The sequence below is a fragment of the Lonchura striata genome, chromosome 1 (assembly GCF_050655825.1).
Source record: "Lonchura striata isolate lonStrDom1 chromosome 1, ASM5065582v1, whole genome shotgun sequence".
Taxonomy (NCBI): Eukaryota; Metazoa; Chordata; class Aves; order Passeriformes; family Estrildidae; genus Lonchura; species Lonchura striata.
In genome coordinates this window covers 103,084,295-103,106,223 of record NC_140703.1, presented here as the reverse complement: position 1 = coordinate 103,106,223, position 21,929 = coordinate 103,084,295, and the positions used below count along the sequence as shown (strand labels likewise).

General features: G+C 38.8%; 1 protein-coding gene across 5 annotated transcripts in view; it reads right to left on the bottom strand.

Moving 5' to 3' along the window:
* The window catches only part of CDKL5 (cyclin dependent kinase like 5), a 129,287-nt gene extending 107,948 nt beyond the window's left edge, over nt 1–21,339 (bottom strand). For 3 of the 5 annotated variants that reach the window (XM_077781624.2, XM_077781627.2, XM_077781628.2), the window contains exon 1: nt 21,275–21,339. The gene's annotated coding sequence lies outside the window, so the exon portion shown is untranslated. Of the gene's footprint in view, nt 1–20,334; nt 20,864–21,032; nt 21,192–21,274 lie in introns of those variants that run through there. The other 2 variants (XM_077781626.2, XM_077781625.2) reach the window with 2 other exon arrangements.
* Nucleotides 21,340–21,929: the final 590 nt, after the last annotated feature.

Sequence of the window (21,929 nt, the reverse complement as noted above, 5' to 3'; positions counted from 1 at the left end):
TCGGAGGTGTCCCTGAAAGGACCAGCAGAAGTGGGCATGGACTGGCACAAAGGAAGGTCAGTCTGAGGCAATGTGGTGGTGGTGAGGAGGGCTCTGAACTGCAGAGCCTCATGCCAGAGATACTCAAAACATGACTAGCACATGGTCCTTGGGCAATCTGCTCAGCGTGGCCCTGTCAGACAGGGGGCTTTGGCTTTCCAGAGATGCCTTACAGCCTCAGCTACTCTGTGATTCTTGGACATCTTTTGAGTTATCTCCAACTACAGTGCATGATGTGTCTGAGGGTATTACACAACAACAGAAAGTGGCTGCCCAAATTCAATAGAAGAGTGCAAAATTTTATTATCCTTTGCTTGTTCTATAGTGTCCATGTTTAATGCCTACGTTTTAATTTGCCACAATCCTCTTTAGCCCTGAGATATTCTTTCACTCCTGCCCACACTTCAAGGCAGCTAGCAGTTTTCTAATAATTATGTTATCCATACACAGCCCTTTCAGATGTGCCTAAATTAAGACAGTTCTCAAAGTTTGTATTGCTAATCTTGGCTCAGATGCCTGTTTTGAAAAATGTGTATTGTGTGTTCCCTCTTTCAATGTAACATAAAGAGTTTCCTGAATTTTCAGATGTCTTTATAGCTTTCTAATAAAAAAAATTATAAATAAAAAAATACATAACTTTATTCTTTATTCCCCACACTTGCTACGTTAAATTAACCAATTCGGTATGTAATGTAGAAGATACTTTAGCAAACAGAAATACAAAAACGTCTGAGATTTTAAGGGATAGATCAGCAATTGCAACTTTTGTTTTGAAATAGTTTCAATGGCGCATCACCAAAACGCTAATAATACTAAAACAATAGGCCATTCACTTAAAATCCCTATCAGAGGCCCCAGGAATGAAATTATTTAACCAGGCTAACTTTCGTTATTGGAAAAGCAGTATGAGCAGGGTCATCTTCCTTTGGGACAATGAAACGAAACAGAGATACAAGATGAATTTGAACAGCCCTTGAAGAAGTTGCATACAGCCTGAAATTACTCTTCAAGACGTTCTAGGTTACTTGTGTTTGCTTCACCAGTGAATTACTCCTCATTTTGTGGTTCCATTTGCATAGCAAATGATTTATTAGCTGCTTATCCTCTATTTCATATTACAAAAAAAAAAAAACCTGTCAAGTCTAAAAAGCCAAGACAGAACACTGTGGAGTGTAACTAGGAGAATACAGTGATATAATGCAGAAAAATCTCAGACCTACAAGCAGGAAAATCACACCTAGAACCAAACATAAAAATGCATCACTGACTCAGGTTCTCCATAGGATGTTAGTCTTAATTTGCTGTGGAGATGCAGAACGCATGGGGGAAAGTTTACCACTTAAAACATCAAAGAAAAGGTTTCAGTGAGAACTTACTGAAAAGGAATAGACTATATATTTCCCTTCCCACAGGAGCAATAGTTTTTAGCCTTTTCATTGCTTGCTTGCTTAACTCTAATCAAACTTAAGATTTCTCTGGAGTATACAAGTATACTAAGCAATAGTTGTTCAAATCAGAAAGGAGGGTCTCCTGTGTTGCCCTATTCTTTTGAGAGTTTTAAAGTTCTTCTAAAAGTTGTCTTCTGATGCTTACATATTTCTACTGGATCTTCCCACACTGTTCATGTAAATAATTATTTTACATTCTTCTTGGTGAGTAGAGAAATTCGATAAACTGTTAGTTTAACTAGTGCAGTTGGAGAGGTGGTAATTTCAGCCTCCAATCCACTGTCACTTTTACTATTCTATATATAGTAAAGTCAGAAAATAAAGCTTGCTTTTTTTAGTTATTTTTATTTCCTTTTAAATATAACCTGCTTGTGTGAGTTATTTCATGTCATAGTGGAACACTCCTGCAATCAAGGAAGAAAGACTGGATTCTGTTCTCTCTCCTACTGGAGTAAGAGAGTAAGTAATCTTGCTCTTTCCCTGGAGTAAGATGAGACTCCAGGAAAAATTCTTCCCTTACAAGGCCTCTTCTAACATCCCTCTCCCATTTCAGCATATATGGACAGCCAGCTCTGGCACAGTAAAAAACACAGCCCTAATAAAATTAATTTTAAGTTTTTTAACTGTTTCAAAACTGATGCCTGCACTACTTACCTTTTACAATAAGACTGACAAGGTACAATTCAAAGGCTACCTAATTACATGTGTCTATTATAACATTTAATATTACTTCACATAAAACAATATAAATCAGGGGAGAGAGACAGTATTTGCAGTCCTCTCCCCAGGTACATAATTTGAGTATAACCATCATTGAAACAATTGCCTCTGACCTGCTTATGGTTCTTCCATCATGATGATTTAATTCATCATAATGAATTTTAAAAATGTTCTCTCTTTCTCAGACTTCCTGAGGCTTTCAGGAACCTCAAATTCCCCCACTGTATTAAAAAAATGTGTTCTATTTATGGCATCTGCTTGATGCTGACAGACAGGACAGTGTCCAAAAAATTATTTTAGTGCACCACAGTCCCAATACAAAATTGTGCAAGAGCAGGTAAAGGCAACAGTAAAAACTTCTTCACATGATCATCTGCTCACAGTTTATGAATCTGTCCAAAACACACTGCTTTAGACCATGTTATAAATGCAGTATGCAAAAGACTCATTTAAGAGTCAAACAACTTCATTTAGGGAATTCCTCATCTAGAATTCCTTGAGGATTTTTTAAGGCAAATATACTATTCACCATTAGAAAATGGAAAGTACCTTGCTATCACACTCAATCACTCAGAGATTTAGGAGAGGTGAGAGCAAACACCTAAAACTTCCCATTTAAAACAAAACCATCAATAACCCAGTAATTCACAATGAACAGCACAAGACTCATAACCTGAGCAAAGGCTAAGAGTAGTACTTCCAAATATCTAAATTAAAAAAAAAAAATAAAGCAAATATTTATTACCCACTTTCTAATTAATGAGCAGGGAAATATACCATCACTCTTTCTCCACTATTTGCTCCTAGTACCGGTTCTTCTACTTCCCTTGAGGTTCACCTTGTGCTTTACACAAGACAGAAAGTTTCCTCACAGATACCAATGCCGATTCTAAATGAAGAAAGTAAAAACCCTAATCTGTGACACTAAAAAATGTACCTGCTAAATATGGAATCAGAGTAAGTACCAACACATCTAGGTTACCAAATCCTTCTAAAAATCCCTCCCTGCTAAGAAAGTAAACAGGCAATGTCTTCAAAAAAATTACGCACTTTTCATTAACTTGGAATCTGTTTCTTTAAAAGAAGGGGTGGAGGCTACATATCTTTAGATGCTCTTTATCTCTTTAAACCAAAAGTAAATCATTAACACCAGTAAGACCTGCAGACCATAGGTATTTCAAATATTTGTGGCTCTGCTGACTAGTAGTATGAGTCTATATGAAGTATTGACATCAGCCTAAAAAACGGAGCTTTACTAAGATCCAATCTCCAGAGAACAGTAAAAAAGTTACATTTGATTAACCACAAGTCTACCAAATCCAGCATGTGGTTTCTGTCAACATCCAATAGGTAATAATGAACACTACAAGTGGGAAAAGACAACCCTTAATACTCTCCCAAAGACTCTCCCTATACAGACACAGCCCCCAAACATTTGTTCTCACTGTCTTTGAGTGAGATAATCACTTTCTCAGATCTAGATTTCAGTACAGCCCTGTTTTGTACATTTTAACAAAACACTGTTTACTTAACAAAATACCCCAGAAACTAAAAGGAGCATAATATCATACCATGTTGATAACAAGACAGTTGTAACAAGAAAAGTAATTTAATACAAGAATAATTTACCAAATAGAGATTTGTAAGTAAAACCTAGTTTAGCTCAAACTTGATATTACCATCCTTACACACAAATTTTTGGATTTATGCCAGACTGAAGCAGTTCATTAGAGTAGTTACTCAAGGTCTTAAAACCTATTAGCCTTACTAAGGAGTAAAAAGAGTATCACTCTACAGAACAGAACAAGCTAAAAAGCAAACTGCCTTAGCTAACCAGAAGTCACAATAGCCAATTGAAAATGACTGAGTAATAAATCGGATATATGTTAAAAAGATATTTTTTTCTAAAAATGTCACATTCATTACTGAAAGGCCACAAAGCATCTACCCTTTTTGAAGAACCTAAAGTGGGTCCTTGTCAAGAGAAAAGGTTAGGGTGCCAGAGCAACTAATACAGGGTTAAAGGATTTTTCACCCACAATATCCCACATGAAGTGCAAAACAATTAAAGCATTCCATTCTACCATGTCTTCAGACTGTTTCACTGAATACTGAAAGCACTGCTAGGTGGTATCTGTCTGCTAGAACACAGGAACCCAGAAATTTCAAAAATTATTAAGTTATAGCTGTAGTTGCAACTTGTCTGTGTTCTTATGACTTCATCTAGTCAGGAGTGATTATTCTCATTTTACCAGAGTGCTGTTTAAGTGCAGCAATCCAGCTATAATGACAAATTTGAACTGTGGAAGCAGAAGAGGGCAGGTGGAAAAGGGAGAATAGCCAGTTTATGCACCTATATTCAAAGTAAACAAAGCGAGCTTGCCCATGATACAAAATTGGAAGGAGCTGTTGACTTCTGAGGCAGGGACGCCCTGCAGAGAGATCTGCACAAATCAGAGAACTGGGCAAGCACCAATCCTATGAAGTTTAACAAGGGCAAATGCCAGGTTCTGCACCTGGGGTGGGGCAATCCTGTGTTGGGGAGATTTAGATTAGATATTTGGAAAAGGTTCTTCACCCAGAAGGTGGCTGGGCACTGGAACAGGCTCCCAGGGAAGTGGTTACAGCACCAAGCCTGACAGAGCTTGGCAAGTGTTTGGATGCTCTCAGTCACCAGGTGGGATTCTTGAGGTGTCCTGTGCAGGGCCAGGAGATGGACTCTATGATCCTTGTGGGTCCCTTCCAACTCAGGACATTTTATCATTCTAATAATTCCCCCTCTTCCTTTCAATTGCTTCAAAAATCAACAGCTTTTAATGTTGTGAAATTTTCATTTAAGTTTACTACCAGAAATAGAACATCCACTATCTGCTTATGCCTTCAAATAATTAATCTGCCTTTTTTTCAGATTTTTAACATCAAAAAAAACCTATTACCTTTTGACATTAGTCTTTTGAAACACTCTTCTGCAGAAGTGATCTAATAGTTATTAAGTGTAATTTTATCAATTTAAATTTAACTAGAATGGAAATTGAATAGAGTGTTTTCAGTAGTTTAAGAAGTGCAGATTACTTGATTCATTAATCTCAACATTCATTAAGGGTTACAATTAAATTGTTTTAATATGAAAGTCTTCCTGAGAAGGCAAAGACATTTATTTCTGGTTTGAAAGCATTTCTTTACCTGATAGAAAAGCATAGAACAATATGGAACTACCATTCTCAGTATTTTCTGATCTTTTTAAATTTATTTCCATTGCTTAGCACACAAACATGATTAACAACAGAATCCTGCACTCACCACCAAATAAAATTCCTTGTAAAAAGAACTGATCCTAAATAATATATTTTCTTTCATACACCTTGTATCTATCATAAATATGCAGTGTGAGCAAGTATTATACAGACACAGTTGTGGAAAACATAGACAAAAGACTAATATTGAAGACACTGTCACATGATCTTCTGCTGCAAAATAAACCCCATAGGCAGTAATAGTGACTTTTCATTCTCAGGCAATGAATAGAGAGCACAAGTTCATATGTGTATGATTTCCACTTATGACATATACCTTTACAAAAATTAATAAGCTTTAAAACCTGCTGACGCTGATCTCAATTCCACCATATATTAAGCTAGCTACTGGGAAGTGCAGCAGAACAACAGTAGAGCTTCCATATGTAGAAGATGACTAACAAAGCAGAACTTCCTACACCTCCAACCCACCAGCAGAGCCTAACAAATAGTGTCAGTTTTACATACAGGTATCATTCTTCTAGAGATGAATGATTTCCTGCATATTCCCTTCCTTCAGAGTACCTGATCAATGCACTATTTTCTCATCTGAAACAAAAACTTGACTATCAGCATCTTCAGTTAATTTAGGACAGACACCTTGCATCGTTCTATGTTTTCTGGGATATTTGACAGGAAATAAGACTTTGGGGAATAATTCTAGTTCAGTATTTCATTTTATTACTGCCACCGTTATGGATAAGTTATCACAGGCACATCTTTCAAAAAAATACCAAGGCTAGAGTTTTTTTTATTCTTCAAAATGTGACTGTGTATTGTAAATATCTAAAGGTGTTAGAACATCAGCTGGAATAAAAGACAACTAGCTAATTAGTTCCAGTCCTTTTTTTCCCCCTTTAGTTCAATTGATAAGACATAGTCCACTCTAAATTTCAAAATATGTTTTCTTCACATTTCAACTGAAGAGCTTCAAAACCCTATTTGAGGAATAAAACCAGGCAGAGAAAGAAAAAAACAAAAATATTAAAACCCTACATAGCATACTAAATACTTCTCTTAAGATCATCTTACATTCACAAACCATATGCACAGTATTTCTCTATCATGCAAGTGGACTATTTATAAGAATGTAATGCTGTTTAAGGAAAAAATTAAAAAGAGTTAGGCTTCACTTCAGGGTTACACAGGGCTTGAAACTTCAGAGAAACAGAAATCGACTGAATTGAGTTTACACTTTTGTTTTCATCTAGTGAAAAGGAACATAAATGAATTGCAGAAGACTTTTTTCTATTTGATACAGCACAAAGCTGGCATTTAAACATGAAGTTCTTAAATGGTAAAAAAAACACAGAAGTGTAGATCTTGATATATCATCAGGATTTTTTTCCAAACTTAAGTTTTCTTCCTTCCTCTCTCTAAACTCCTACAAAATTTCAGAACTGTAGAAGCCTATCAAACAGAATAACCCACACTGGAAAACCAAAGAACTACAGTGTTTTGCAGACGTGGAAGAGCAGATCTTATTAAAGGTATACTTCACACTATTGAAAAAGCAAGTTAGCCTGCTGTTTCTGCATTACATTATTTTTAAATGTATTTATAGATGTACTACAGCACCACACTTCCCCCTCCTCCCCCAGTTCCACAAGAAATGCTTCAATGCTTCCCCTCCTGGTACTTCCACATCCTATCACCTCATTCATCAGTTATTGCTTTGCTTTTTGTTTTCTTCATTTTTACGTAAGTACAATGGAACTGCAAAGCTAGAAATGTAAAGTTTATGTAACTATGACTTAATTACTACCAGGCCTTTAATCTTCAAGAAAAAAATACTGAAATCATAGTGGGATTTTGTGTCCCAGTAAGAAGAACAAATGCATTATGCAGTTGAATGGCTTTACATTTTTTTAAATGGAGAAAAAAGTGAAGGACATTACTGGAACTTTAGGGAGAAATTACAATTATCACTGAATAAAAGAGCTCAGCATACCTTAGTATTCTATCTTAAAAGGAGTCTACAACCTAGTGAGACTTTTTAGGTTTGGTTTCTATTCAATATCCTTCAATGCTGAACCAAGAACTCCACTACCAAAAAGGAGAAAATTAAGGAGTTCCAAATAACTTTCTGTGTACAGAGACAGGGGCAGGGACACTGAGGAGTGCTCAGAACATCCCATCTTATGCCACTGCAAAGCTGCAAAACCTATCTAAAATGTCTTCTCAGTATAGACACCAGCAAAACTCATTTCCACTTAACCTTCTGGCAGAAGTAGAATAGATAAAAACTACTGCAGTTCATATCCTTCAGCTCTGATTCCACTAATCTGTGCCTCTGCTGCAAGAAATACTTAAAATAGAGGGATAGTTAATAGCATTACCAGGTAAATAGGGAAAATTATGTTGTTTATTTTGCAAAAGTGCTACTGTTTATATAAAGGAAGCATCACAAACAAGTGCTAAAGAAAATACTGACCACTTTTTAACCTTAAAACTGTATAAGCAATAGCATATGAACAGTGGGGAATAAAAGACTAAAGCTGCCACCCTGATCAGAGCCAAGCAACAAAGGTGAAAACCACATAGCAACTTCAGATACAACCCATGTTCACAGTTTATACCAAGCAGCATAAGCCTGCTACAGATTTCTGTTTTCTCAAGGTTAGCTCCAGTTTGTATTTATCTATCTTCTTTCATAAATCTCTTCCAGGAACCCATGCAAAACAAGGCAAGTAAACAAGTCCATTGATGGAAACCAAAGTATATTTTCAGGTCATGCTCAGCACAACTCCTTATACAGCACAGATTTCTATTTTGTCCCCACTCTTTCCAAGTTTAATATATTTTATTTACACCACTTAATGACTTTGAACAATTGGTCAGTCCTTTATACCATGGTACACAATGCTTTTATTACCTAAACTCCTTGAAGACACAGGCAGTGTATTATATTCCACAATTCTAGTAGACTTTTAAGCAAAAAGTTCACAGTACTGGTTTGGAAACAGGGACTCTCAAAAATGTGACAGAAAATATACAGCTTTCATCACAGAACAAATGCAGGTAAGTAACTCTTATCCAACACTTAAAACTAAATCTGTTTCTCACTAACAAAGGACAAATTCCTGTTTTCATGTAATACTTCTGTTGTGAGGGAAGAGTCATAAAGATGAATGTTTAACAGTGTTTAGAATTTAATTCAGGTATGCTGGGTTCACAGTATTTTAGGAAAACAGTAATGAACCAAAGTAAGCCTTGGTCAATGGCTGCACCCTAGAATTTACTCACCTGGAATTGAGTCGAGTTGCTACCTTGACTTATATTCCACCTTTTGTTAGCACTCCAGTCATAGCTGTACCATAAATAGCTAGCACTGGCACATGCACAGTTTTCTGTCCCCCCACTACTAACATCTTAACTTGAAATCAATTTGGAAACTTATTTTATATGTTTTGCCTTCAGAAGTATTACATTTCTCTTAGGTACTGCAGTGCAAGTGATCAACCTCTACTTTCATCTTTTTTTTTTTTTATAGATTAGTTTGAGTTTTTTCTTCTTTTCCTTTGGTTTTGCTTCTAATTATATGGCACTATGGTTTTACTCAGATGGAATTATTAGAAAGCATCTTGAGTTATAAAAAAAGTGATAAACACAGCATCCATTACTTTACTCTGTATTGTTAAGGAACAATATTTAAAAGAGAATGCCTACTTGTCTTCATTTAATCCGAGAAAATTAAAAAAGACTTATCAAATTGAAGTATTTAAGTATACACGTATTCCAGATTACTTTATTGAACACTATTTAAAAACACTTATTGATGTTCCAGTAATCCATATACCTTTTGGACAATTTCTTTTCAGCTCATATATTTTGGAGGCATATTTAAAAATCAACAACCACAACAACAAAATCCAAGCAAACAAACAAAACAATCAGGAGAAAATAAGCTCTTAGCATGGTATTATTTGTTACTTAAATATTCCATTAAAGCATTCTGTAATTTAAAATAATCTGATTTTTGTAACAAACAATTTAATAGCTTGATTTACAATAAAACTGCAGAGCATTAATGGTGTATTTTGCAGACTTTTGTACTTATAAAGTCAATCTTAAAGTACACATCTCAGGACATTATCTGGCCTACAGATGCTTAGGTGCTCAGCACCATTTACTGTTCTTCCAGTAGCCCTACAGAACCCAAATGTGAACACACACTACACTGCAGTAATAACCTTGTGCTTTTGCTTGCAACATGTAACTGGACAAAAGCAGGGTTATCAAACATTGAAAAAGATCTCAGCTTTCAATATTTTACTTCCAGATTCTAACTTCAGGTTAAAGCATACAAACATGTCACTTCTGCTCTGGTATGATGCCAAAAATCTGTTCTATGTAACTACCAGGCATTTGCAGACATTAAGTAATTCACATCACGTTCAGAATTATTTCTGATTTACAGCAGAGAACTTCACCACAACATCAGCCATATGTAATTTAATGTGTCCTGCAGTTCCTCAATAAAATAGCACAGTCTATTAGAGAAGGGAAAGGAAGTTTGGAAAAAAATTTACCATGCATCATACAAATGCCATTGATCCTAAAGGTCCATTTTAGTCTTTATCTATCACTGCACCTCAAATAAGATTCAATTATTTCAGCTTCACAGGTGGACTGGCTTTTCATTCCAAGAGCTATGAATGAGCCATGAAATGATTTTTAAAAATGCAAATTAACATTGTACAAATAGATATGCTACATACCAAACTGTCAAATCCCACACTTTAAACATCAAACCGAATCTGCAGCTCCCTGGTTTAAATCTTTAGCACATATCCTCTCTAACATTAGCAACACATCACAAGGACTGCTATCCACAGTGTAATGCTATACTTGAGCAGTACAGCTCACCTGGTGTTCCACCTTGAGCAGGAACACTCCAGGCCAGTGGGAACCTTATCCACAGAGGCAACTTCTCACCACAGCCTTGTACCAGACCCTTCTCGATCACATGGACCAGAATAATGCACACAGTCTTCCATATTCCCCAACACATCTCTCTCAATGTCAGGGCTCCACAGCAGATTAAAAATCTGTAAATATGCTCAACAGACCAGTCTCGCTTTCATCCCTGCTTCCATTTCACTACTGCAACCCAGCTTCCACTGTTCCACTCTCAGCACTGTATGCAATATCAGCTTTAAGAGTAGGAAATACACAGTATTTCCCTAAGTATTAGCTACATGCACAGGTGCTGAAGTGGTCAGGTCATTCATCTGTACAGTAACTTCCAGAAGCATTAGGTTTTACCTTTGGGATTCAGCCATGTAAAAACACATTCTTATTTTCATGCATTACATTCATGAATTTGTAACGTTGCTTCCATCAACCTTGTATATTCAACACTAGAAGTTATTCCCCAAATTTGGGGATCGGAATGGTTTTGGATTGCTAAAAGTGCATGGGACTTGGCAAATTGGAGGGAACCGATATGTTGTAACTATTTCTGTACAAGTTACATAGTGATTAAAAAATCATCAAAGTATCAGAAAGTGAGCAAGAAAGATCCCAATATACTTTGACACTCACAAAGAGAAAGTTAGAACTGTTATTAACAAATTATTTTAAAATCTGAGCTATTGAAAAGGTGTAAAACCAGGTTTTTTAAAGATTATCCATTGATCTTAAAATGGGAAAGTAAAGTTGCTGGTGTAAACAGTTTATTTTTTAAATAACTGAACAATCTCTTCTCGCTAGCATTGAAGCTTTATGTCGACTAATTCTTTAAGGACAGCTTACCTCCTCTTGGTTAATTTCTTTGAAGACAGAGAGATAACAAGCTTGAACTGCCTTCCATTCTCAGTGAAATAGCCAACAATAGCTCAAATGTTATTTTAAGTGACTACAACTGGAACAGTCAAACGAAAGGTCACCCATTTTACTGGTATGGAAAAATACAGGATTGGCCTCCAAGCCTCCCAGGGCTGTTCAGTAGTTTGTATGATCAAAGGCAAGCAGACATTGACCTTAATACAAATGTCTTCCTATCTCCCCTCAACCATACATATTACTTGCAATACAATTTTAATCATTGTATTTTACAGAGATTTATATAAGCAAATGTGATTTATATCAGAAGAAAAAATAAAAAAAACCCAAACATCTCCAAGCATCCAAAGTTCTAGTTAAAACAATCTTAAGTTTCAAATACATTAATTACAAATATACATTGATTTTTTTTTTTCTGTGAGTTACATCACATAATATTATTGAGTCAGCAGAAGCAACTGAAAAACAACTAGGTTAATAGATAGAAGGCCATGCCTTTTTTTTTCAGATATGTTGTTCACTCACAGAGCTTTAGGCAACTAAAATGTCAATGTGTATAGAATTTACTGGAACAGATTTAATGATCTCCAAATGACAGGAATAGCTATTTGCTTGGGAAAAGCAGTCACAATTCACCTTCTGAAAATACCATTTTGTTACTATTATTGTGGGCATCCCACACTGTCACCTTCATACTGAATTCTGTTTTTCTTTATACCAGTAGTAAAGACTTTAAAGAGAATCAAGCAACATGTTTGCTGTCCCGAAGCTATGGATTTCTTTAATTATAAGCTGAAAAAAACAATTGAGCCCTCCAATTTTTTCAATAAATATTTCCATTTGATTTGCTGTGCTACAGAACCTCTTTTCTCTCTAATCTCCCTCATTTCTATAGATGAAGTTCTATGTTTGAAGTTCCAACTGGCTGGCTGACAGTCTTCTTCCTTCATCAGGTTCATATTTCTGTCACTGACTTTATAGGATATGCACCACCTCTTATCCACATGGGTCAGATGATGTTTTCTATGGCACCTATTCCTCCTTGCTCTTGATGATGGATCTAAGCCCAGCAGCTCTTTCCCCAGTTCCCTTAAAGACATGAAATTCTTTAAAAACCTAAGTTATACCATCAAACAGGTCTCTCACAGTTAACTCTGGGTCCCATGACCATCCATGAGAGTAACCTTGCTTCTCACCTACAAAAATATCCCCAAATTATCACCCCTGTAACTTCCCTCCCATCATGTACATGCAATAACCTCCTGCAGCAGCATCATGACTCTCCCACTTTCCATCTGACCTTCCCCATGCACAATGGCTTTGCAGAAGGCAGCAAATGCCATGGTGGTTATTACTACAGGCCAGCCCAGACACACAGACTGGGCTTCCCAGTTTCTTGCCCAATCTCTTCTCTAACTATCTGCCTGTTTCTGTCAGACCTGTATATGCATGCAACAGGCCTGGAGAACACGGCCCCTCTACCAAAGTCAACTAAGAATTGGGCAAGCAGTTCAGAAGTTACTGGCGGAGTGGGAGGACAGGCTAATGGACAGATGGATGGACAGATGGATGGACAGATGGAACAATTGCATAAGCAACCTTCCCTCAAACTAAAATAAAACTTTGAAGTCCCACCTGTTCCACAAAGCATTTCATCAGCACTAGCCACTCCTCACTTCCAGGTTTTCTGTTTTATCATAGGCTATACAGCATAACGTAGTAGCTTTAGTCTGTAGACTTACCAGATCAACACCTTCCTGACTGTACATCACAATGTACAGCCACAGCACTTCAGAAATAACTGCCTTTAAACACAAGCTGCACACAAACAAGATTTCACAGTAAAGGAGAAAAAGAATGGCTGCATAAAAAACATTATAATGGCATGTAATTTGAAACATCCTTTGTAATAATAATGCTAGCGAGGAAAGGAGAAAAAAAGCACAAACTTTTGGGGTGGGTTTTTTTTCAGGCTGTCCATTTTTTTTCTTTTTTTTTTCATTGGCGGGGGGTGTCTGTTTTGTTTTACAAGAAGTACAAAAAAAAGTAGAGAAGTAAAAATAAAGACTACTACCAATTAAAGGATCTGCAAAGGCGTCTTGCATCTCAACAGCCTAAGATTGTGTGAAGGGATAGAGAAGAAGCTGTGCTAGATGAACAGATGGATCAGGAAAGTGTGAAGAGGTCCATAAGGTAGACTGAAGTTTTAAAAGCATGGAACTTCTGAAGCCAGCATAGATTCTTGTAGGTGTTTTCATAAAAGGATTAGTTAAGGTGAGGCAACTTGGGGGTTTCTTTGGATTTTTGAAAAAGCTTATAGGTGTAGGTAGATAACAGCATACTATGCGTACACATCTGGAGTGGTAGATTTGGGAATACTCCATCCTTGTCCAACATGCAAGGCAAGGAAGACTGGAAGCATTTTTGCAGAGGTTAAGCAACCAATCTGATGACAACATTGTGGATGCAGTAGATCAAGAGTAGAAACAAAAACAGGCAGATCAGAGAAAAGGGGAGGGGGGGATGTCTGCTTGCACTGAAGACATTTGGTTTGTTTTATTTAGAATTCTCTTTTAAAGAGCTCAAAAGAAAATATTGCAACAGTGTCATTACCATGAGCTGAGCAGGAAAGTGTGTTCATTCCCCAGAAAAAGAAGAATAATTTAGTTTCACACAACTTCTTCCTACTGACATTTTAGGAATAAACATACTTCTAGGAAAACACTGCTTTTGAGCAGAAGGTCTACCTAGAAAGCCTCCTGAGGGCCCTTTTCCATCACTGATGTTAATTATCACTTCAAAATACCCTACGCAATCCTAGCAGTAGAAAGTTGGAGAGGGAGTATTCTATACTTAATAGATACAGCCTCATTTCAGTAAACATCCATCCTGCAATAAAAAAAGGTTATAATTAAAAGTAGTGTATGTTCTGAGGTTCATCACTGAAAATTAGTAACAGCTACTGTCAATGCTATGAAAATTACTTAGTTTTTTACTAACAAACAGCTTTAACTTTTGGATGAATAATCCTATCTATAAATAACCCATAAGCACAATAAACCATTTTTCATCTCAAATTGTATATAACATTACAAGCAAACTTGTCTTAATGTATTATAAACCTATGCCCATCTCCTGTTCATCATCATTACATTTATATTTACACAACACAGAAAACACTGAAGAGCTTTCAGTATGCCTACCAACCATTTTGAATAACATCAACTTGAAACATCAATTAAGATACGTTGAAACCAGTTCCATATACTATGTAAAATGCTATATGTTTTGACAACTTTAAGATTTCTTCATCTCTGAAAGGGGTCACAAAGTCAAATGGTCCTTAATCCTGCATACACTCCTTTATAAACAATGCAACTAAAGTCAAACACATGCTGAACTCACCATGTGCACAAATATTTGTAGAGAGGGTTTAAGTGACTCCAGGGAATAAAAAAAAATGCTGCCAAGTGTTCAAAATCAAAAACCAAAAAGGAATCTTTTCCTGCAATTTGTTTTTAGCTACTGGAAAGTTTTCCTGAACACAGCAGGTTAACAGGAATTTAGAACAAGTGTAATAGGTCTGACAAGAAGAGCTTTAGCAACAGCTGACAGCAACATGCCCCCACTTTCCATGCACCTCGGTTTTGCTATTAGTATTTCAGGTAACAGCTAAAAATGCAGCCTTCAAAAACAAACACAAAACCAACACCAAAATCAAAACAAAACCCACTCTCACCTTGAAAGAAGCAGAATAATGGAACTACACTAACTTATTCATTAAAAATGCCTGTGACAAACCTGCAATTAACATGATATGCTGCAACGCGCAAGATACAACAAATCTCAGTGTGTCTGGTAAGGGTAAGAGCCAGCAGAGGGTAATAGCCAAATCCTTCCAGCAGACTTCTAAAGATTGTCTACTACAGATCTCCTACCAGAACACCATCACCCAGAAACGCACCCAGATGAAAAGCAAGAAGAGAGAAGAGCAGCAGCACACACCACCGAGCATTGAGTCCCCAACACTCAGGGCACACTGGACCTTCTGCTCTACACCAGCACAGTGCTGATGTATGCTGAGGCAAACACTGGGACCTTTGGAGAAATGAATTATGTGAAAAATACATAGAAAAATAAATATGACCTTCTTAAGATTAGGAACTATAGCAGCAAGTAGAAAGCTTATAAACAAAAAATTACTATGCTATAAGGTTTAATTCAAAAGATTCTGTGCTTTCAAAACAAATATATGGAAGTCCAAAGTCCCACTCGCTAGTACACGGCTTAAAAAGCTGGCAGTTATTTTGCAGCCATGAAATCAGATCGGTTTAACGAGTTAAAATATCACCCAGAAAATCGCATGCATGCCAAACAGAAGGATCTACCCTCTCAAAGTCAGAAAGTGATGAGACTGAAAAGCCCTCAATGATGTACATTCACTTACTTGGCATATAGAGTGGGACCTTACAGCCAAGGAGCTGCTCACTTCATAAGCACTAACTCAAAGCAAACTAAACACACTGGAAAACTCTGGGTGTTTCTACACCAGATAGCAATCCCAGATAATCATGAATTTAGTAAGGACTTAAAAAAAAAAAATCAATTTTAGGTTCCCAACTTCTCTGAATGTGATGTCAGAGACATCACATGTCAGAGTCAGCCAAAACATACTTCTAAACAGCATATTAAGTGTAAACTGTTTCTCCAAATTCACTAAGAAATGTACAATTCCTACAATACAGGATGACTTTTAAACACTGACATCTAATCATGAACAGGGAAAAGGAGTGAAAAAAAGTTTTGGTTTCATATTTAAGCTCCAAGAAAGATTTTTTTTGATACTTAATAGTTGAACAAGTATTTTATTCTCCAGAACCTTGCAGCCACATCCTCCCCTTCCTTCAGCTGAATACAGCAGTGTGTTACCATCAACATCTGTACTACTAAAGTCATCTGTACGAATATATTAACAGACACAGTGATACAATTTACTAAAATGGAGCTCTATGTGGCAGGCATACTGAAGATTCAGTTATAAGTTGATTTACACTTTGGGGGTTTTCTTCCCATCTCTTCTTTTTATTAATAATATTTCCAGGCAAGTATTCCTTTTAAGTGCCAACTACATCACTCTGTTAAAATTATATTCTTTTCTCCAAATAAGTGTCAGTGTTAAATTAAGTTATTCCATTCTTATAAGTAAATAAATTAAATTCCAAGACACTAGTAGGCAATTCCAACAGTAAAAAGCTGAGTTAGGAATTAAAATTTGAAGCCAAGCTGGAACACACAAACATCCCTGCTGAAGTGATGTTAGAAAAATAAATCTAATTACACTAAAACTAGAATTAAAAGTTTCTGGGGATCTGACAGTTCAGTATCACAGAAAGTCATCATATAATAACTATGGCTAATCCATATGCATTTTCCTAATTTTAAAACATAGCAATAGATTATTTTTACTCCACATCAGCTAAATGTAACTTATGCCTCAAACTTCACATGACTGAGAAGAGGAACACAACTAACTTGAGAGCCCATACATTCATTTCTGAAAGTGACTTTGTTTAAAGGAAACAGGAATGGAAATTCTCTGAAAGCTACCCTATCTTCAGTGAAATTCTCACAGTTCCTTCAGAGAAGGGAAGGAAAAAATACATGCAATATTTCTATAGCAACAGTTTAAGACATGCAGCACCTTTTATATTTATTTTGTTCTTTCTTTGTGACTTAGTCAAGATATTTAACACAACTATTTCTGCTATGCTAAAATATCTTCATTAATAGTGACAAAGAAATATATTACCATGTTCTAAATTTAAAAATAGTTAAAAGCTGAATACATTAGTCTTGTGAACATTCAGAACTGTAACATTTTTCCTTCATCCACATTTTTCATTATGAAACTGCATAGACTGAGCAACAGGGCTGATGTTGTAACAGTGATTGCCTCCATTTGTGTATTGGCTTAATGTTTGTTTTAATTTATATTATAAAATTAATGCTTACAGCTTATGATGCAGAAAGATGGCATAACCATTTCACTAACAAATCTTAATCTAAATACTATAGCATCAGAGTTGAAATATAGAATTTGGAACCAGGAAATTAATTCTATTATTCATTATATTACAAACATTCACCATTCTCATGTCAGAAATAACATCAGAATGTTTGGAATAATCTACAGTTTATAGGTTTAGCTCATGGGTAATACTAAAATTCTTCAAAATTCTCAAACAGAAATTATGACAAATATAAGGCATTCTTGTTTCTTTCCCATGATGAGCACACAGTTCACAATGACACATTTATCCTCCATGTCAACACATTTCCAGGGTAGTTCTTTCTCATTACTGTTTCATGACCCATGTTCATGCTTCGTACACAATAAGCATATAACCAAAAAAGATTTCATAAATTAGGACTCATATCCTAGTCAGAAGTTAAATAGTACCCACGAAAAGCTGTTGGTTAGGTCCTTTCTGTCCAGATTCCTACTGCTGTTATATGTTTGAGAGAGAGTGAAAGCCAGTGATTACATGTGAGCAGTTTTCACGGGTTTCCATATATAGTCAGTATTACAAACAGTTATTTTTATAGCAGCACCGAACTGACTTTTCAATATATACATAGAGGGTGTATTCTGCTTACAGAAATTACTCTGTTATTCTCCCTTGTACTTCCAGTCTTAGCTCTCCTCCCTCTCATGGTCTTGCTCCACACAACAACAGAAAGAGCCACTGCCAGTGTAAGGCCAGCCTGGGACTACAGTTCACAGAATACCAGTTTGGAAGGGACCCCAGGGATCATTTGGCTCAACTTTCCTGGAAAAAGCACAATCTAGACAAGATGGCCCAGGACCCTCTCCAGCTGTGTCTTACACGTATCCAGTGTTGGTGAAACCAACAGTTTCCTGGGAAGACTGATTATTCCTTCAGCTGACTGCTCCTATTGTGAAAAATTTTCTTCTCACGTCCCACTGAAATATCTCCAGGAATAACTGGTACCCATCACCTCTCATCTTTTCCATAGGACTCCTTGCAAAAGGGAGGCTCCATCTTCTTTGTAGCCACCCTTTAAATATAGGAACATGCTGTTAATTAGATCAGTGTTCAGTAACAGTTTCTACCAAACTAACCCAAACTTCTATTTTATAAAGAGACTCTCTTTATACTGATCATACAGTTTTTTACACTTCTCTGTAGCTGCTTCACTGGTAAAGAAGACTTATGAAATGTATAAGCTCAAGGGTTTTCTTAGGAACATACAGCTAGAGTCTGCATTTCAGTACTCAAATCTCCGAGTCTATTTATTCCCCCATTATTATTAAAATAAACTGATAGGATCTATGAGAACATTAAAAAGGGTCTGCAATTTCTTTATTTCAACACCAAGTTTTGAAAACTAAGCCAGGCCACATCAGCTACATTAACAGGTTTATTGTAACACTCATTTTGAAGGAATCAAAACAATATCTAGTTTCAGCTTCCATAAAATTCCAACCTAAAACGTTAAAAAAAAAAAACTAACCATGGATTATATATCAGATTCACTAAAACTATCCACATTAAGTTAAAAAATGAGCATAATGCAAATATTTCTGAATGTGTATTTTTAAAGATAAGTGCTTTCAACAGCAGGTAATGGCAGGTCAACACCCACTGAAATTAATTCTAAAATATCTAAAACATGGTATAGCATTTTCTCCTTGCATCGTTTAACTTCTACAGCTTTAGATTTTTCCATGTTCCTATAAAATATGGTCTTTCACCAGCTGTAATGTGCCATCCAGTTCTTCTGCATGCTAGAAAAATCTAAGGAGCTAAATCAAGGCAACCAAGATTTTGACACAATTCTGATGTTATTACCTAAACACTACAGTTTCAGGTAAATACTGGGAAACAAGGACATATTCTTGAGAGTTATTCAATGTGGAGGCTTCTTGAAGCAAGAGATCTCTCCTTGAAGAACATCTTGCCAGAAGTACAAAGGGGGAGATTTTCTTTCCTACTGCCAGATGAGCAAAATGAGAGAAATTTTAAACACCCACACAACTAGAGGTAGTATTTAAGTCTGCACAATAGCAAAGGCCAATACTTTTCTTATTCAATCCACCTATTAAAAATGGCACTTCGTGCTTCTACTACACACATGTATTCTATAAAAAGCTTGGTTTTTTTCATCAACTACCCATCTTTTTGCTGTTAAAAGCACACACACTAAGACAAGAACAATCTTAATGATCACACTGTTTTAGGCAAACCCAAAAGAATACCTGAAAATGCTAAATTTTGACCCACACCGCATCTGGGAACTAAATAGTTAAGTGTACACATAGACAGTAAAATAAAGTGGGACATGTAGGCTGTACTAGCCAAGGACCCAGAATCAGCTGGCCACATACAACTTGATCTTTCATTACACTGGAAGCTGGTGGTGCTTAACAATTCCCTGAAAAACAGCAGAGAGGCATGAGGAAAACAAAAGAAACTAAGAGGACAATTTTAAACTTCTCTCATGCAATACTGCAGAGGCACTTGTGATCTGCATTTATCAGCGTGCCAATGGATTTTCCCAGCCCGCCTCTGTCGTTTGAGACCTTGCAAAGCTTTACTAGATAAACATGTATTAGTAATGAATGATTCTTCCAGATGTGACCGTGACTAATGTATTACCATCCTGACAAGCCTACTGAGTACAAATCAGGTAATAGCTTCCCTCGCCCGAGGCACAGCAGCCAGGAATATGCACAATCACTACTAATTTCACCATGGCAGTGGCAGGCTGTTGCTGCCTCAGCTACCTGCCGCAGCCATGGTCGGCACTGCTCGATGCAGACAGGAGGAGGATCTCTGCGAGCAAGGCTGGAGTAGTTCAGCAACAGCGTGCAGAGCCCTCGCCTTCATAAAGAGAACGGAACAGCTCCTTGCTCCTCCAGTCCTAGAAAAGGCATTGCTGCAGACACACAAAACCCCTGCTTGAAAAAAACCCTTTCGCCTTCCATATACTCCAAGGACAGCAACCGAGGTTTCCCTGCTCACCCGCCAATATAACAGATGAAAGCTGAGAGCAGAAGCAAGGAACAGCCCAGCGACGGGAATCCCGGCATCCCTCATCTTGCTAGCGGCTCGAGGTGAGGAACAGCCTTCTCTCCTGGGTGTTGCCCCTCTGATGCTCTCCATCACCACCTGCCTACCTTGGAACAACTAGTACGTTTTCTCACAACTGGCACCGAAAATGCATGAGCCCAGCAACAGGGTTACTAATTAAAAAAATAAAACGAAAAAAACAAAAAAAACAAAAAAAAAAAACCCACCAAAACCACACACACAAAAAAACCCCAAATCTAGCCAACAGAGAAACACTGCCTCCCCCAAATCATAATAACCTAAGGAGCATCTTTTTTAGAAAACGCCCGAAGCCCTTACAGCGCGACGGAAGAAGGTATTTAGGGAGGAAGCGGGGAGAGCTCGCGCAAGACAAGGCACACGGGCGGAATCCCGCGGGCGGAATCCCACGGGCGGAATCCCACGGGCGGAATCCCACGGGCGGAATCCCACGGGCGGAATCCTACGGGCGGATTCCCGCGGGCGGCCGCTCCCCCGCCCCGCGGCACCGAGGGCGCCGCGCCCGCCGGCGCTGCCCCCGCCGAGAGGGGCGGCCGGGGACCCGCGCCCCGCCGGACCCCGCCGGGCGCCGCAGCCTCGCCCCCAGGCCCTTCCCGGCTGCTCGGGCGCACCTGGGCTGGGAGCGGAGCCGGGCGCAGACCCCGCAGCCCCAGCGGGATGGGAGGAGGGCTGCAGGCGGCCGCCAGCGGCGGCTGGGGAATCACGGCTGGAGCAGGGGGACAGGCAGGGAGCCGAGGGAAGGGGGTGAGGCGCGGGGTTGCCTCGCCGCAGCAGCGGCAAGAGCCCGGCAGCCGGGCGGTGACAGGTGAGGGCGGCGGGGGCACGGGGCGAGCTCCCGGCGCAGCTCCCCTACCTGCGCTCCGCCGCTGCCGCCGCTGCCGCCGCCCCCTCGCCGCGCTCCCCCGCCCGCCCTGACGTCTCCGCGCACCAATAGCCGAGGACCGCGGTGTCCCAGGCCACGCCCATGCCGCCTCGGCCAATAGCGGTTCGCCGTGGCCCGTGGCCCCGCCCCTGGCCCCGCCCCCTGGCCGCCCCGCTCGGTGCCGGCGCGGGTGCCGCGCAGCGGGCGCGGGGGGCGGCGCGGCCGCGGCCCCGGGGGTCGCGCTGGGCGGTCCCGGGGACAGCCCCGGTCATGGGGGACACCTCGGGACACCTCCGCAGGTGAAGGGGCGGGGGCCAGCCCTCGGCAGCAGCGCACGGCTGTGAGGGATTGTCCCTCCCTGACAGGGAGGGGGCAGGGGGCTTTTCGTGCGGGGGATTCCGCGGAACTGATGGGCTTCCTCTTTTTATTTTTTTAATTTCTTTTTTTGGCATGGAAGCTGGTCCCCGCCTCCGGCGCGCCATGCCGTTTGTCACCCGGCTGCGGGGCGGGGAGGTGGGAGAAGCGCCGCAGGAGCTGCTGCTGCTTCTGCTGGATGGGTGGAGAGAAGGAGAGCGGCTGGAGACAAGGGGATGTTAAAAATCAGTGTCTCCGGAGAAAATGCCTCCAGCCCTTAAGCATTTCTCCA